This window comes from Cibotium barometz, chromosome 41 (genome assembly GCF_041138505.1).
Source record: "Cibotium barometz isolate CiBa-2024 chromosome 41, ASM4113850v1, whole genome shotgun sequence".
Classification (NCBI taxonomy): Eukaryota; Viridiplantae; Streptophyta; class Polypodiopsida; order Cyatheales; family Cibotiaceae; genus Cibotium; species Cibotium barometz.
Genome location: NC_141086.1, coordinates 35,076,144 through 35,094,414, shown reverse-complemented (window position 1 = coordinate 35,094,414; position 18,271 = coordinate 35,076,144).

Genomic DNA, 18,271 nt, shown 5'->3' with positions numbered 1-18,271 from the left:
CAAGAATATTTATGTCTACCACTTTGCCATTACTCCACCATGCTCTTATATATCTATATTTAGCTTAGACATCCTCTTCGCTTTCCACACACCTCCATTGCCTACACAAAAGCTTATGCTCATCCTGGTAATTCTTGACCACGTATTGTTGTGTATGTATGTGAAGACTGTGTTCCCAATGAAACAAGCATGGTCTCTCTCTACCCTCCATTCTCTTATTTGGCCTGCCCATTGTAAATAGACCTCACAACCCTCCGATTCGGTATAGTCTCATCCACCATGAAGCTAACAAAGTCTGGTTTTGGTAGTCCCTTGGCAGTCCCTTTTGCTCTATTATCTCATTAAGCATCTGCCAAAACATTTCTTGTGTATTTTCTTGTGTCCTCCTCTTTCATTTCTCAAGTGGAAATTATTATAAGCTCTTGCACGTAAGTATATACTTTAATGTATGAGTACATGTAAAATCTTAGTAGAGCATGGATGTTATATAAGTTTGATCGCAAGGTATACCTACTAAGGCCATAAACATGTGCCGCCATTGTGGTCCATCGTGCAACCTTACATACATGGTCAAAGCATACCCAGGTGTGCCTCAAATCTCCATTCCCATAGCGATACATCCTACTCACAAGGTCAACACCCAATATTGTCTTTTTTCCCTTGTCTTGGGAATCTACTCTCATGAAAGAATTCATATGCACATTGTTTTTTAGCTCTAGTATGCTTAACTCTGCACCACTTGAGGGACCATCATATGCTTTGAAGCCTTAATCATTCTCTTGAACCTAAGTTGGACAAAAGAACTAATAACATTAGATGGAAAAAAGTTAACTCATACCACTACATCCATGACAAGGCGCTTCATGATATTCATTTGAATTTTGTGTGGTCCAAAGGATGATAAATCAGATGCTGCCTCCTTAACTAGCTCATTAGTCTTATTAATGGTAGCTCTTGAAGTTCCTTTTTAGACTGCACATTGATACACACCTTGGTGTATCATCAGCCTTATTGAATGTGCATGGGCAAGCATGCAGTAGTATACTAAAGCCCCACATTGTATAATGCAAATAGATATGCTTTTACAGAAAAAACATTGCAAGGATCTAAATCCATAGGTAGAAATCTCCACTTAGGGTATTTTCTTTGTTAATTTATTTGCAATTCAAGAAATTGGTTAGTTGCATCATCCTATTGTGTGATTGCCACCTCTCACCTTGACATTGAATTTAGGCATGCACACTACCCTCACAAATTTACCTTCAACATTGGCAAAGCTTCCCCCCATGCTTCATGCTAGTCTCACCCAACAGTTACCTCTTCATAACCAACCCCTCCAAACTCGTCATCGCCACCACCCAGAAACCCCTCCTCCCCACCCTTGGAAGAAAGTGAGAACTCACCACCGCCACCACCACTCAATGTAAAGAAGTCGACCCTCCACTCAACCCACTGAACTCGCGTGACCCACTCGACAGAATGGAGTTCAAGAAAGCAATGCAAATCCTACTCGGCTGACAACTCTAGGGGCCAGCACCATTCACACGGGTCACGAATCGCATGGACATCCATGTCGTATGTCCATATATTGACGCGAAGCATCACAGCTAGAGGTGAGAGCATCCCCCCACCAACAAAGATGCAACTACCATCAACCACCCACCACTGCTCACCCTATGACGTTCGATCTCATGGTGGGTGAGCAGTCGGCCTAGAGGCGCCCATTCTTACTGAAGCCCTACATCTAGGAGAATTACTGCAAGGTAAGGTGCTGCGTCCCCTTCGAATCAACCCCGAGTACCTGGAACCTCTTCCATGAGGAGCATAAAAAGAATCCCAAGCTGTTCCTCCGACGCCACAGCAGTCGTGCACCAAAGAGAGCATGTTAAAGGGCATCCACGATTTCATCCAAAGATATGATCAAGTCCCCGATCCTATGGTGGTTGCCACTATTCGATTTTTCAACCTGATCATCACGTTGCTGGAGATATTTCTCGACTAGAACCACTACCATGAAGGTACGCAGGGATTGGCCTCCTTCGACATTAACAAAGGGCCAACACTAAAGCAAATCTTTGGCTACTATGAGCGTGTCATGTGGATGCTAGCTTGGCACCTCCAAACTTTTGAAGACATAATGGGGACTACCTTTTGGACCAGCTACAGAGTCTTCCATCGAGCCCCCCCAGCTCCTACCTCATGCCGTAATTTTGTTAGAACCTATTCGATCTACTACTGGTAGATCTGGCCAGCTCCGAGGATAGACGTGAACTAGGAAGGGGGTACGTTAACCACTCCGGTTAACATTATTTTTCAAACGTGGCTACACTTCTTGTAACTTATCGTTTTGTAATCGCGCAAAGTGCTAAATGATAAAAGAGATATGGAATTACCAAGCTTACGGCTTGTGTAATTCCAGTCATAGGAAAGAGATATACATAGAGCTAGGAAGCTAGTTTTGGGCCCCCAAATTGTAAATGGGTGGTCAGCCATTGTAAAGATCTTGTATATAAGACATTTTATGGAATATGAAAAGGGACAATCCCAGTAGTCTCATTTGAGTTTTACCTCTCTCTCTCTCTCTCTCTCTCTCTCTCTCTCTCTCTCTCTCTCTCTCTCTCTCTCTCTTATATGGATGCATGCTTGTATCATTGATGCTTGCATGCTTAATTGTTGTTATGGATGCATGTTAGGGATAGTGATGATCTAGCTTCTCCTCTCCTCTCCCCTCTCTTGTCTCTCTACCAAGATCCCTCTTGCATGCATGTGGCATGGAGTGAAGGTTGAGCTTTCCATAGCTCCCTCCTTCTTGCTCTTCACCTAGCTCTTAAATCTCCACATGGGTGACACAAGTGGTGGTGGATTGAGCCCCTAGGAGGCCCCTAGCAACCTCACAAAGGGGAGTTAACCCTAACTCGGGTTGGCTAAATGCACATCTCTGACTTGACCCTTGCATGGTTGTTTCTCTTCTTCTTTCCCTCTCTTGTGTGCAAGGTTTTATGTTTGGATTAACACCTATACGTATAGGTATGCTAATCCAACATGCATTTTGTCTATATTTCATGTATATATCTAATAGGCATTTTGTCTATATTTCATGTATATATCTAATAGGCATTTTGTCTATATTAGACGTTAACTTACCTATAAGACCCTATGGTTATTTTTCAACTAATAGTACTAAACTTTCGATCGTGGTATAGAGTACTACAAAACAAAACTCCACCATTTTGGATAGCATTCTTCTTGAGCTCTCTATTCTAGACAACCTACAGTGCCTATGATCAAGATGATCGAGCCCAACTAGAACCCTATTTTAACACCACCATTGCCTAAGGCTGATGAGGGGGAAAATGAAGAAGACAGGTCACCATTAACTTACCATGTGCATCGTCCTCTTACTCCTAGATTAATACCTTCTCTCCCACTCCTCAATTACACATGCTGGCAATGCCACTAACATACAACATATTAAGATTTCTTCTCCTCCTCCACAAAGTAGAATTTCCTATGACACTGTAGACCCCAAAGAGTTACCGGCTCAGGAGCAAGCATAGATTTTGATCAGTATAGCAAGTTCATTATAGGAGGAAAACTAGAAAGCTAATCAATAAGTGGTACAAGACCCATTGTAAGAAGTAATGTAATGATTTCCATTAGCTGACTATGAAGAGCTCATGACAAGTAATGTTTTTTAAAGGCGAAGCTCATTTGTAAGGCACTCATGAAAATATCTGGCTACAAGCTCTTCTTTGGTTTTCTTGTGTGTGTATGTGAGAGAGAAGAGTTAAGAGTAGAGATTAAAATTCCTTTGGAGCCATGTTCTTATCTATCCTTTATGTGAAAAAGAGTAGATAGTGAGAGGTGTGTGAGACATTGTCACATGAAGGTGAAGCAACTTCCTTTGTGATACTACAGAGGAAGAAAGAGCTTGAAGGAGAGAAAATGGCAAACCATCGATGGTCAAGCTTGGATGGCTTCAAGAGACCTGAGCTTAGAAGCAAGGTAAGTTCCCCAATTGGTTCTTATTTGTGCTATTGACTGTGAATGGGTGAAAGTTTTTGGAGAGGGCTAAAAGGGGACATAACACCTTGTTTGCGTATGATAAATAATTATTTTTAATATGATCTATATAAATTTGAAAGGACATCCCAATTAATTCCAATCGATTTTATGATGGCTCACTTTGCATGAAAGGGAGCTAGCTAGCTGATCCCAACATCCCAACGTGATGCTGGATACTCATGGCACTGTCATGAGGTGCACCACATGGCCCTTGATTTCTAACCATGAGTGTTAAGCATTTGTGGTCTCGTGTGATAAGAGGAATGTATGAGTTTGCCAACATGGAATCCTACCCTCGTGCAAGATAGACTAGATTAACTAGCCCCACATGTCTTTAGGGCCCCTTGAACACATTGAGAGGGAAGCAACAATCATTTGTGGCAATGCCATTTTTATAGGTAAATATTTGTTTGACCCAACAAGTGGTTATGTGTCACGAGTGGTGAAGGAAAAGAAATAACGTGGCGGGCGCGTTACACAGGTAGAACAGCTAAGCAAAGCAATGCAGGTAGTCACGACGTGTAAAGATGGCTCTGGTCACGTGCGCCTACGTCGTGTGTGGTTGAAAAGAACTCCGGGAGCACCGTAGTACACACGCCGAAAATAGATTAAGGGTTTCTTAATTAAGAACCTATCAAGAATATGTTGTTGTCCCCAACATGTAATATTTATAATTAAGGTGGCGATGGATATGGCGGCGCCGAAGCAACCTCTCGTGATCATCAGATCCAACGGTCCATGATGGAATGTGGTTCAAAAATAGTTATCAAGATGCATGTGCGCGACGTGGTTAATTGTTATTCGGGACTTGTGAATTATATAACCTTGTACACTGATCACACCTTAATCACATTATTTGCAATCTACTGCCTCAAGCTGGTCAGCCTCATCAGCTCAATGGAGACCCAGTATTCCATCGATCTAAGCAGTAGTAACCTTGATACAGCTAGTATCACCCCTTCCAGTGTCGATAATGCTCCTCCTCCTCATTATACCGCAAGCAGTAAGCGGAAGCGCTTTAATACTAGCTGCACGAGCCTAATTGTCCCGCAAAGCAAGAAGTTAAATAGCGTTACAGCCAGACAGCAGTCAAAGGACGAGATTAATGCTTGTATCACTCAAGGACAATGCTGCTTGGATAATCACATCAACGATCATGTATTATGGAGGATACTTCTTTTGCTTCAATTTGTATTTATTAATTTTGCATTGACGTCTCTCTTAATCGCTTTTAATCAGGTGGATGATGCCTTGGAGCACCGATTGAGAATCCTCCGGCAACTCCTTCCTCGAGGGCTCGAGGTGCTAGATAGTCCTGAATTGATATTTTCTAACCACCTTACTTTACATTATTAGAGCTGCCCACCTTACCTTAACTTCCATTAATGAGGTTTTAAACACTACTTCCTTCATTTGGATGCAGTTGGACTGCAAAGAGGATGTGCTAAGAGTTGTCATTGACTACGTAAGGGAGCTAGAAAGAGAGATTCAGGTATATATATGGACCTTACTTTGAAGATACATATGGTGGACTTTTTGACTACACTCTCATTTGCATGTTCTTTTTTTAAAAAAAATTAAATAGGCATTCCAACATGAAGACAACGTGATTAGTAGAACATCAAACCAGGAAATTGGGGCCTTGCAACGAAAAGGGTTGTGTGTAGTGCCGCTCTCAAATGTCAGTAAAGCTTTCTAATTAAGCTCTAAACCTTTAAAGAGCTCAAAATGATGGAGGGACTCTTCTAAATTATCCACACATTATACTCTACATTTGGCTCTTAATTAATTCCATCCCTCAAAGCCAGCATCAAAGTCAAACGCAGTTTCACAAAATGTACTAATACAATTTTGCAAATATTCATTGATTAATCTTGCCAACTTTCTTATTTATGATGGCACTTTACTTCTGTCAACCTCAAATTTTGGCATGTTGGTCATTCTACACACTTTTATAATCTCATGTCACACACACTTGCATTCACTTTTGAAACTCTCAGTCATGGACTCCAACTTTTGGCCATGGTAGTATGGTGCCCGTCTAAAGTCAAACGTTGGAGCTTGGGCATCTATCCATTTCCAAAAAAAAACCCCTCTCAAGGTTCTTAATTTTTAACTTGCATAGAGAGATAGAGATACAATAAATATATATATATATATATATATAGAGAGAGAGAGAGAGAGAGAGAGAGAAAGAGAGAGAGAGAGAGAGAGAATATGCCTACTTATAGAGAAAGAGAGAGTGAATATGAACCAGATTGAACTCTAGAATTTTTTCAACAAGCATTAAAATTTGATGTTTATATAGCTCTTAACCTACCAAGTTAATACTTTTTTATGCCCATTAAAGTGTATAAGACCCTAACCTTCAAAAGAAAGTTTCATGGAGTACTTCAAAACGAGTTAAACGTGCATATAGTCTACCAAAGAGCAAACCATATAAGTATGAGAAAAGCTTCAGTTGATGTTCTTTATGATTCTAATTAGCTAAGCACTAACACCTATAACACATTATGATGCATCTAAGAATCTGCATAATGCATTAATTTATGTTCATGGAAGTGTCAAGAGGATATTAGCTCAACTATTTTGCACCACATCACTAGTAATAATGTCTTGTCCTTCAATAGTCCTCGAAAGGTAATGTGTCGAGAAGCCTGCACACAAAGGTGCCAAGTGTGCTTGAATACTCTTCAAGCACACTCTTGAAGGAAAAAACGTCGTCGTTTTATAGACTTAGGAGCTCTTTTGCTTTTCAAGAAAATATCTCAATTCCAAGCTTAAAGTTTACAAAGATTCACAAATAGAGCACGGTGAACCCTATAAATCGTTTATCAAAATCCTCTCATGTAACATATCATTAGAAACTCTTGACGTGTAGGCTCTAAATATACAATCTCTGACAAATTTAGAGTTGGTGTACATAAAATACTCTAATAAGTAGATTCAAAAGTGCTACCATTTGGATTTTCCCACAGTATAGGGATTTTTCTAAACCCCCTAATATGATTTTTCTCAAAGTATAGGGATTTTTCAAAACTCCCTAATATGATCTTTTTTGAAACACTCCCCTCACACGGAAGAATTTCTGAATTTCTAGAAAATAGGTAAGGATTTGCTTGTTGAAAAAATAGGGCTTTCTTTATATGATATTTAAAAAATAAAACGGTCATATGGATGTTCACTAGGGGCCCGAACTAAGTGCCATGGGGTCTTAAAGACCCTTGTTAGGTGATATCAATGGATGGCATTGATCAAAATCATGACACCTTTTTTGGACCGTCGAATAAAGTAAAGTAGGGTCAATAAGCTACCAGCATGCGTTGGTTGCTACCGATCGACATGTATTGAATACTACCGGCATGCGTAGGAAGCTACCGACATGCGTTGGTTGCTACCAGCATGCATAGGAAGCTACTATCATGCATTCGAAACTAGGCATGCATTGGAAGCTACCGGCATGCGTAGAAAGTTACCGACATGCATTGGTTGCTACCGACATACATAGGAAGCTACCAGCATGTCGGTAAGTACCGACATGCTTAGGTAGCACCCGTTATATACGTAATGGGAGCTCTCGGTGCATTTCGGTAGGTACGTGTATGCCTAGGTAGCACTCGCAAAATCGTTGACCAGCAAAGTCAATCAACCAAAGCCATGCCCGGTTTCAGAAAACAACTCTTACTCCTTGTTTCAATACCTTCCATGACGCACATGTGGGTATCTTCGACGACCCAAATCCTCAGCACCGTATGGTCAGCACCCTCTAGGATTCTTCATAGGTCACCTAGCACTTCAGTCATAGGCCGCTTCCTTGGTCCCTCATCCACCATACTACTGGAAGCTCACCATTTAAATCAAACCGAGGCTGGTCAAGACCTCGGTACCGAGACCTTGCTACGCAAGACATTCTCCGTTGACTCTCTATTAGCTATTGTAACTTTATCAGTTAGGTCTCCATGACCTCATTCACAAGATGGTCAAAATGCTTCCCCAATATTATTGACATAAAAGAGTCATTTAAAAACAGGTTACGCATAAGGTTTATACATAGCATTCATAGCTTACACGAGGCTACGCATTCATAGCCTGCATAAAGCTATGCATAAGCCACCGTATATATGAGGCTTATGTATTAGCCATATGAATAAACTTAATACATAAGCCTCATGTATGTGGCTTATGCATAAGCCTTATGTATGAGGCTTATGCATGAGGCTTATTCATAAAACCTTATGCATAAAGCTTATTTACTCGGCTTATGCATTAGCCATATGCATAAGCTTTATATATAAGACTTGTGCATATGGCTTTATACATGTCTTATATATATGACTTTATACATGATGCTTATACATACGGCTAATACATAAGCCTCATGCATAAGCTTATGTATAAGGCTATACATAGAAGCTTATGTATAAGACTAATGCATAAGCTTTATACATGAGACTTTTTACAAAAGTCTCATGCATAAACCTTATGTATAAGCATCATGCATGAGGCTTATACATTTGGTAATACATAAGTCTTATGCATAAGGTTTATGCACTATCCTTATGTATGATGCTTATGCATAAGACTAATGCATAAGCTTTATGCACTAGCCTCATACATGAGACTAAGACATATGGCCACCTCTAGAGAGGAGCTATGCTATCCATATAGAGGAGAAAAAATAACAAATCCTAAAACTTACAAACCCTATAACATATAAAAGCATAAGAGAGGAAACATAAGAGGGAGAGATCTCTTACCTTATGAGGTTTGTATATGTGGATAACCTACAAAATCAAACAAAATAAAGAAAAAAATATTAGTAACCCTAATCTTAATCCTAATAGAGAGCATATACAAAACCCTAATCTTAATAGAAATCTTAATGAAAGATTTTGCATAACATAGAAAACTTATTGAATCTTTCTTTTTTCCTTCTCATTATAGCTTAACCCTAACCCTAACTTCTAAATAAAAAACATAATAGAGAGCTTTGATAGAGAGCTCTCCATCAAATCTCTTTATTAGGGTTTCTATATAGAAGCTAAGGTTAGGGTCAAGCTTCAATGAGAAGGAAAAAAGAAGAAAAGAAAAAACTTAAAAGAGAGAAAAGAGAAAGGAAATAATACAAGAAAGCTTTCATGGAAAGCTTGTTTGCATAGGAAATGAAAGAAAACAGTAGATATTCCTTGCTTAAGCTGCTTGAGGAGGATAGGGTAAGAGAGGTAGAAGTGATAGACAAGGCAAAAACCTGGAAAAAAAAACTCAGAGTACAAGTTTATTGTATTAAAAAGATAAAACTACGTGGTGATAAAAAAAGTGAGATATTTTTACAATATAGCAGCGTTATTTCGCTACTATAGACACTACTGAGCAGCGCTTTTTCATTGTTGGACAACAATATTGTGCTGTTGGGTAACGATTTTTCGCTGGTGCTAAACGCGCTGCTTACCAACGAAAAAGTGCTGAGCATCTTGAAAACCTTCAATATTTTCCCTCCAAAAACGCTACTACACTCCCGATGTGTTGTGTAGTGACTAACCCTCTACTTCTCGAATGGTATAAACAAAAGTATAGGATTCACAGGTCCCCACACCAATTATCAACATCCAAAGATTTGACATTCCTTGCCAGTACGACACCATTCATGAATATCCTTATGCATAGTAGGCCAGTAGTATCCCAAAGTAAGAACCTTTGTGACCCCATTGCATCATAGGCAAAGTTTCCTCCACATACATCTCCATGGCATGCTTCTAAAGCATGATGAGTTTTTTGAGAATCTAAAACTCGTCTCAAAACTTGATCTCACAACCCAAAGAGTTATACCACCAACAAACACCCCATCACATAAGAAGAAGAAGCTTCACAAGAAGGATTCACGATTTGCTATTCATGATGATGTGCACACCTTCCAAGGACTCCAAACCAATCACCAATGTACATTAAGATCCCTCAACATAGAGAAGTCACTCGGCCAACTCATCGGCTTTAGAGTTCTCTAAGCGGACCATACATGAATGAGACGACACTCTTCAAAGGCATCAAGCAAAGAAAATACTTTATCATAAAGAACTTATAGATGATCATTGTGTACGTTCCATACACCTTAAAGTTGATGTATGATAAGAAGTGAATCAGCTTTGATGAACTGAGCCATGTTATTCCAAGGTCCTTGCACTTTTTTAATGCATGAATCAAGGCATGGTACTCGGCCTCATTGTTGGTATGAGATTCTTCCAAAATAGATGAGGAAGAATAGCACTCATGGCCATCACTATCAAGTAGCCCCATACCTCCGCTACCTTTAGCAAGAGCTCGTCGATAAGCCTTGTAAAAATAAAGAACACATGCATGCTCAAGAGGAGCTAAATCATAAGAAACGTCATGAAGTATCTGTGGAGAGAAACCAACACCACAAGCACAACTTGGGCCAAGGCATAAGAGCACTAAGCTCTTCGACATATGAGAAGAAGATCCCCCTGCCACATTTAGCAACAAGGAAATGGAAAGCCCATCCATATGCTTCAACCCTAATCATCTAGATCCCTACAACGCCTGTCTGTCTGAGTCTTGCAGTACCGAGAAATTAAAGCTCGTTGGGCAAGCTGAAATCTGTACCCATCAACTCTCCGTTTACAGTTAACTCACAAATGGCAAACCTCCCAGATTTGAGTCTTCCCCCCCGCGGATCTTGCCTTATATGCTGCCAAGCTAATTGCTCTGCCCCCTGCCGTAATATCCTCTTCGTTTACGTCCCTTTGGCCCGTTGTCTTCCTCCTGGCCTCCATTCTTGTCCGTAGTCCCATTGATTGGCTTTCCAGAAGCATTATTTGCCATACTTTTACTTAGACTGCATGCACCATGCCTATAATATGTAGCCAACCTAATATTTAAAGAAGCATCCCCATGTATTTACACACTAACCATCCCGCCAAACCTAGTATTATAAGCCACCGTTGGCCCCCAACACAATAGAAACTACTAAAGAGTACATAGTTGGACAACTTCAATATTATGTCTCTTGAGGCAAGAGAGAGTTGTGGAAGTAATGCGCACATAAAAAAAGATACAGCACCCTAAGGTGAACACTAGAGCTTATGGACTTTCCTAAGCAGTAGAAAAAAGTAATGCGCACATTGGTCTCTTATTCTTATTCACACAACGTAATATGTCTCTTCTTAATCAAGCAGGCCCATATCTTTGTGAAGGAGTACAGCGTCGTAAGGTGTGCTTGGAAAGTGGAGTAAATTTATAAGTGCGAGAATTGCCTCCACATGAGGTAGAGGAGGACGGTGTCATGGAGGATATGGTCACTCACTCTTCTTAAAGAAACGGCAAGGAAGGAAGGGATCCCAAACTCCCAAACAATTGACAAAGAATATGTGCTACATAAGGAAATAAACCTTTGTATGAGGGCACAAAGTACTTTACTTTGCGTGCATGCTTGGAAATCTAGCTATTGTAAAAAAGAAAGAGTGAGAAAGGGATCCCTTACTCGTATAAACAATAGACAAAGAGGATCTTTTGCATAAGGAAATGTACCTTTGTATGATGGCTCAAAGTACTCTACTTTGCATAAGATTCATTGTCTCCCTTTTTTCTAGAAAAGTGATGATATGGCTCTTCTTAGAGGGCACTTTTTTGGGTCAAAATTTTTCTGATGATTCCTTTAGTAGTGTAATTAGCCTACTTTGGTGATTCCCCATTGAATCCCTTTTTTACAATAGCTATACTCTATTTACAATAGCGATGCATCATTTATAATTGAAAAATGCCTTCAATCTTAAGTAATTGGAGCTATGTTCTTCCTGCATTAATAAGTTATTAAAGAAGATACTCCCACCAAATAATTTGATGCCTAATGTAAGAAGTGCTATAAGGAGTGATTTATTATTAAAGAAGATGCTTCCACCAAATAATTTAATAATGCCTAATGCAATGAGTGATACTAGGAAATTACTTTCCAATCTTGGTATGGATTACACTCAAATACATGCATGCAAAAATGATTGTATATTATTTAGGGGTGACCATGCCAATGACATCCACCTAGAATGTCTAATTTAGAGAGGATCAAATATGAAGGATTTACAAGGTGAAAAATTCATCATAGTGTGTTAAGGAACTTTCCTATTATACCATGCATCTAATGTGTGGTTTCACTTTCAATCCATTGCCAAGAAACAGGTGGCATGATGAGGTTCTCATGGACTCACCAACTTGGGATCACATCAAGGCAAAGTTAAAAGATGAGCCCCACAACGAGAGATCCATTATTTAATAATTTTAATTCAAAGACCTAAGGTATGATGGTCTTGATATGGACTCATTTTCCCATAGTATCCAATTGAAAACAACACATTTTAACTCAACGACCCAAGGCATAGAGCCACACGATGTTCTTAATATGGACTCATTTTCCCATAGTATCCAATTGAAAACAACACATTTCTTTGCTAAATCTTGGCCTTTAAGTGTACGTGTATAGTGTGATCCCACAATATCAATCTTGGCCTTTAAGTGTACGTGTATAGTGTGATCCCACAATATCAATTATAGGACCAAGGCCTAGAGGTATGCCAAACAAGGGCTCATTGTAATGATGTAGGATCCCAGACACATGTAAATATAATTATCATAAGCTAGATGGGCCAAATAATAAAGACAAGACCCTGGGTAATGTGCTTAGGCCAAGGCCAAGTGTGAGGGCCAAAGGCTTAAGTGAGTATGAACATGGGGCTTGGTATAAATGATAACTTTGTAAGTTTACTAATCACCATTAATCATTACTAATCATAATTACATCTTTTCAAGCTTCCATGGCTTTCCTAGCCTTCCTTTGCTCAAGGATGGTGACCTACACCCATGCCTACTCCATGCCTTGAGTAGCCCCTTTCTTGCAGTGGTATCACAGCTTGCTCTTGATCCATTTTTTTCCAAATTTTACCCAATATTTCTACACATTTCGTGGAATTTTCAGCCTTTCTTTTGTACTTGGAAACCCTAGAAATCCATCACCTTATGCCTCCCATCTTCACACATATGCTAATTAGGGTAACCAAATGCTTGATCTAGTAGATGATTGGCATCATTTGAACCCTACAAATGCAGGCGACAAAATATACAGCCTGGCGGTGAAAATTTGAAGCTCTTCTTATGTGGAAGTTGCAAAAGGGTAACTATGCTCTCTATTGATGTTTACTATGGCTTCCCCAGCCTGTCTTAATGTGAAAGCAAGCTATGGTGAGCATCTATTTCCTTTCTACAAGCCAAGAGAAGCAAAATCATGGGATTCATGAAGAGAGAAGGGTGCCTATCATCTAGGTTTCATGGAGTTGTTCTTCATCAATTTTCAAGCATTGAAGCTTCCTTCTTTCTTTCGATCGCCTTTCGATGAGTTGCTACATCCATTTCTTGCAAGATTTGATGAACTCTTCATGCCTATCACTTGATTTGGGGTTTTCTTCAAAGCAACCGTAATTTTCAAAATTTGGTCATTTACACATGCTATTGGCCATGCCTATGTACTATGAAATGCTTCAATGATGTCATAATGCTTACTCATACATTCATAGTTGGCATTGAGCAAACCTTAATTGCATAGATTGGGGGATTTTGATCATTGGCAATCAATTTTATGCATTTGAGGGCTTCTATGGCTACATACATGCTATTGACAATACCACATGCTTGATTTCATGTCATTTTGATATCCTAGTTGCCATTCATAGCCATCTACATGCTATGGTGTCACGGTTTGTCCGTCCATCCTTCTATGGTTAATTGGGGATGCCTAATTACCACTATGTTTGAAGCATGGCACTTAGGAGATTCCAAATATTCCATGTGTAGGACATATGAAATTAGGGAGAGCTGGACTAAGTGTTAGATTTATTATACTTATGTGCTGTCGTGGACTTGTAGCATGTGTTGCTAACTCGTAGTGTGTTTGAATGGACAACCTTGTAGGTTGGTGAGATTGATGGGCCTTGTGCTCGTAAGCCAGATTGGCTGGGATATAATGGCGGCAATATGGTGCGAGCTATTACCGAGATTGTTCTCATTTTGATATTTTTGTCGTAAGTGTCTACTACGAGATTTTGTATTGTTATTGGCCGCCCCATTTTGATGTATTCGAGCGTGGATCTATTGAGCTACCCACTTTTGTTATATTGGGTGTGGACTTATTTATTTGCATGTGAATTAGCCCTTGGGGTTCTTTTTGTAATTATCCTTTAGTGGTTAGATAGGAACACTTTACCTAAGCTTGTGTTAAAAGCAATCCCCGTTTTTGTAAAGGGCAAGCCCATGCATAAGCGTGCATCTATTTTTGGCTTATGGGCTATTTTTGATTAATAAAGCATAAATACTCAAGAAGTGGAAGGAAACCGACACTTCTTGAGGGGGGATAGATTACACCCAATGATTCTCTCTTGTGTTTTTATGCTATGTTATGATTTTATGTGATTATTTATTAATTTTTCGATTATGGTAATTTGATTGAAGCGATGAACCAGTTGGTATTTAGTTGGACGGTGTGTCTTCCCATGATCCTAGTGGTTTCAGTGGAATTAGAACAAAGGGGGGAGAGAAGGTGAAAAATATTGAGAAAAATCAAAGGGAGGAAGGCTTTGCAAAAGGCTTTGCAAATGAAAGAGAGAAGGTACAAGTAACTTTCTGGCTTCTGTGAAAGAAGAGAAATTCATAAAATTCAAGGGGATTGGAGGCTTGGTTGAAGGTTTCTTTTTCAAGTCACATCAAGGAAATAACCAAGGATTAAAAGCTTTACCCAAAGTCTTGGTTAAGGCATAAGACAAAACTTAAGGAAAGCTTAGCTTAAACAAAAGCAACACGGCTGCGCAAATTTCCACCCATCAAGCTGGCCTCAAAATCGTGAAACGGCGCTCTTCTCTTGGGAAGTTGGCTCTCAGTTCTACAATTTGTTCGACGATCTGCTCCGTTAGATGCGTCCACTAGCGTGTTCTCTTGCATAAATCTTGTACCTTGTCTCTGAGGGATTTTGTGGAAGATCCAAGGATTTGAATTTGCAATGGTGGAGGAATATCTACAGAAATCAAGGGTGCAGAAAAATTACATCTTTGCCTTACTCAAAAAAGTCTAAAAAGATAAGAGGAGATTCATACGCAAAGCTTCTTCCAGCCAAAACTTCATCAAAATCAGCCTGAATTCGTCTGAATTTGGCCCAGCTTCAAATTGGAAATATTTTCAATTTCTTATTCTGGTTCGGCTTAGTAAATTACAGCAATTCAAAGTTGCGGGATTTTTAAATTTGATTGTTTTATGCCTTCTCGAAGCTTAAATATTCACTCTCGATTCTCAATATTTTTTCTACCAGACAACCTTCCGACGCTTTGAGGCTACTTCAAGCGATTTGGTGATTGCGTTGGATGGCCACACCGCTCTTCTAATTGCCACGGGATTCAAGATCTTCAAAATTATTAACAAGCAAAAAATCATATAAGTATTTCTAGCTTTTTCCTATCTTTTATTTTTCATGGACCTACACTTCCGTCTATTCAAGAGTAACTCACAGCTTTGCAAGTATAATTGGTCAATGAAAGCTCTCATAGACTTGCATTAGAAGACCAACTGAAATCACGTAAAAGGCATAAGCATGACATTGAAGGCATTAATGATGAGGATTCTATTCTTTGAACCGTGAAAGCAACTTTAGATGCTCAAACAGCTCGGAAAGAATCTCGCATTAGTCGCAAGGCTTTTTCTTTTCAAAATTTTGATGAAAAGAAGGACGCACGCACTCTTTTGGCTTGGCTTAGCCAATTCAATGACTATTTTTTGGGAGAGAAATTTTTTGAGAAAGACAAGGTCAAGTGTGCTGCGAATCATCTGATTCAGAATGCTGCTTTATGGTGGAATGCTACCAAGAATGGGCGACATAAACCTCGTACTTGGGAGGATTTTTAGCATGAAATTAAAGACGCTTTCTACCTCCTCAGTACAAGGACAAAGCCTGACAGCATTGGGACACTCTTAGACAATTGAAAGGGAAGGATGTCCAAACCTACATTGGGAAATTTTGGAATGCTCTCATTTAAATGCAATCTATAAAAAAAGTACATGAAAAGCATCTTAAAAGGAAGTTCATCTCAGGGTTGGATCCAAAGATTAGAGTGAAGGCTAATATGTTTTGTCCTCACACTCTTGCCTCTACTAAATCTCTCGCTCTAAATTGTGAAAAGAAAAATGGTGTGCCCAAGTTCCAACAGGAGAATTGTACTTCTAAATTTTCTAAAAACTCGACATCTTCTAGTGGTTTTGACAGGCGTTCTTCATTCAAATGACCTTTTAACAAGGGTCAAGATCAAAGAAGCTAGCAATTCAACAACAACAACAAAGCAAAGATTGGCAACAATAGTAATGGAGCGAGTGGAGAACCAAAGAAGATAACCTTGATCCTCATTAATTTTCACCACATACTTTACTTAAAATGAAGGGAAAAATTCATGATAAAGAAATCACAATCTTGCATGATGATGGTAGTACACACGATTTTATTTCTAAACGTCTTGCACATGCTCTTCATCTTGACATGATTCCTTCTCGTTTTAAAGTAAAGGCTGCTTTTCAAAACCAAAAGTATAATTGCACTAAGAAAGTGAAGAATCTTGCTTTTTCTATTACACAATTTTTGGATGAACGTACTATCTTAGTAGCATCTTTGCATGGTATTGACATGATTTTGGGAATGCCTTTCCGACATGAGTACACACCACATATTGATTATGCAGCGCACACAATGTCTTTTATACATCATGTGGTAAGAATATTTGTTTACAAGGAATTTTGAAAGATAAGGATCAACCACTTTTGAGCCATACTCAAGCCAAAAGGGCTTTGAGGAAGAGAGAGAAAATTTTTTTAAATTTTGGTTAACCAGCTTAGTGCCCAAGAACCACCTCCAAGGGATACATCCCATGACTCTTTCATTTCCAAATTCTCTGATTGCTTTCTCAATGAGTTACCTCTTGGACTCCCTAGATCACGTCTTGAAGATCATCACATAGACATTATTCCTGGTAGTGCACCGCCTTGTAGAGCACCTTATAAAGTTAACCCTCTTGAGCAAAGAGAAATTCAGACTCAAATCGAGGAATTGCTTTCTCGAGGACTTATCAGACCAAGTAGTTCACCATATGGAGCACCAGTCCTTCTTGTAAAAAAGAAAAATGGTACTTATCATATGTGTGTAGACTACAGGGCTCTCAACAACAAGAACAACATCAAGAATAGATTTTCAATTCCTAGAGTTGATGATCTACTTGATAAATTAAGGAGAGCCAGCATCTTTAGCAAAATCGACCTAAAATCTAGATATCATCAAGTAAGAATGGTCGAGCAAGATATCTATAAAACTGCTTTCAGAACTCAAACTGGTCACTTTGAGATTTTAGTGATGCCATTCGGTCTTACTAAGTTTTGCAGTGATTTCTAGACTATATTGTTTGATAATCTAGGCACTAAATTGGATTTTTTCACTACTTCATCCTGAATCTAATGGTCAAACAGAAGTGACAAATAGCACAATATTGGATTTACTTCATGCATATGTTTCATCACAACCTAAACAATGGGATAAGTATATCCATAATTTTACAATTTGCATATAACAACACACCGCATTCATCCACTAGAAAAGGACCTTTTGCACTTGTGTATGGAAAAGTTTTACATGCTCCTATCACTCGTTTGTCACACACTATTGAAGATGCATATCAATACACCATTAATTTCACTTCCATTCATGATCATGTTCGTAAAGCTATTTCTAATGCACAAGAAAAATACACTAAACAAGTTAATAAGAAAAGGAAGCACATGGTTTTTCAAGAAGGTCAATATGTTTTGCTTCGTATTAAAAAGAGAAGCCTTAAAAGTGTCGAGACTAACCCTGTTGTTAAGTTAGCTCCTTGTTTTTATCGTCCTTTTAAAATTACTCATAAGATTAATGACCTAGCATATAGGCTTTCACTTTCTTCTCATTGGAGAATTCATAATTCTTTTCATATTAGTCTTTTGAGACCTTATAGGAGACCAATTCCTACACATCCTGTATATGAGGAAGCACCTAGTCTTGTTGACCAAGTAGAAGAACTTCAACTTGAGGCTATTATTAAACATGAGACCACTACTACTCGCACATAGGTATTGTATACAATAGATATCT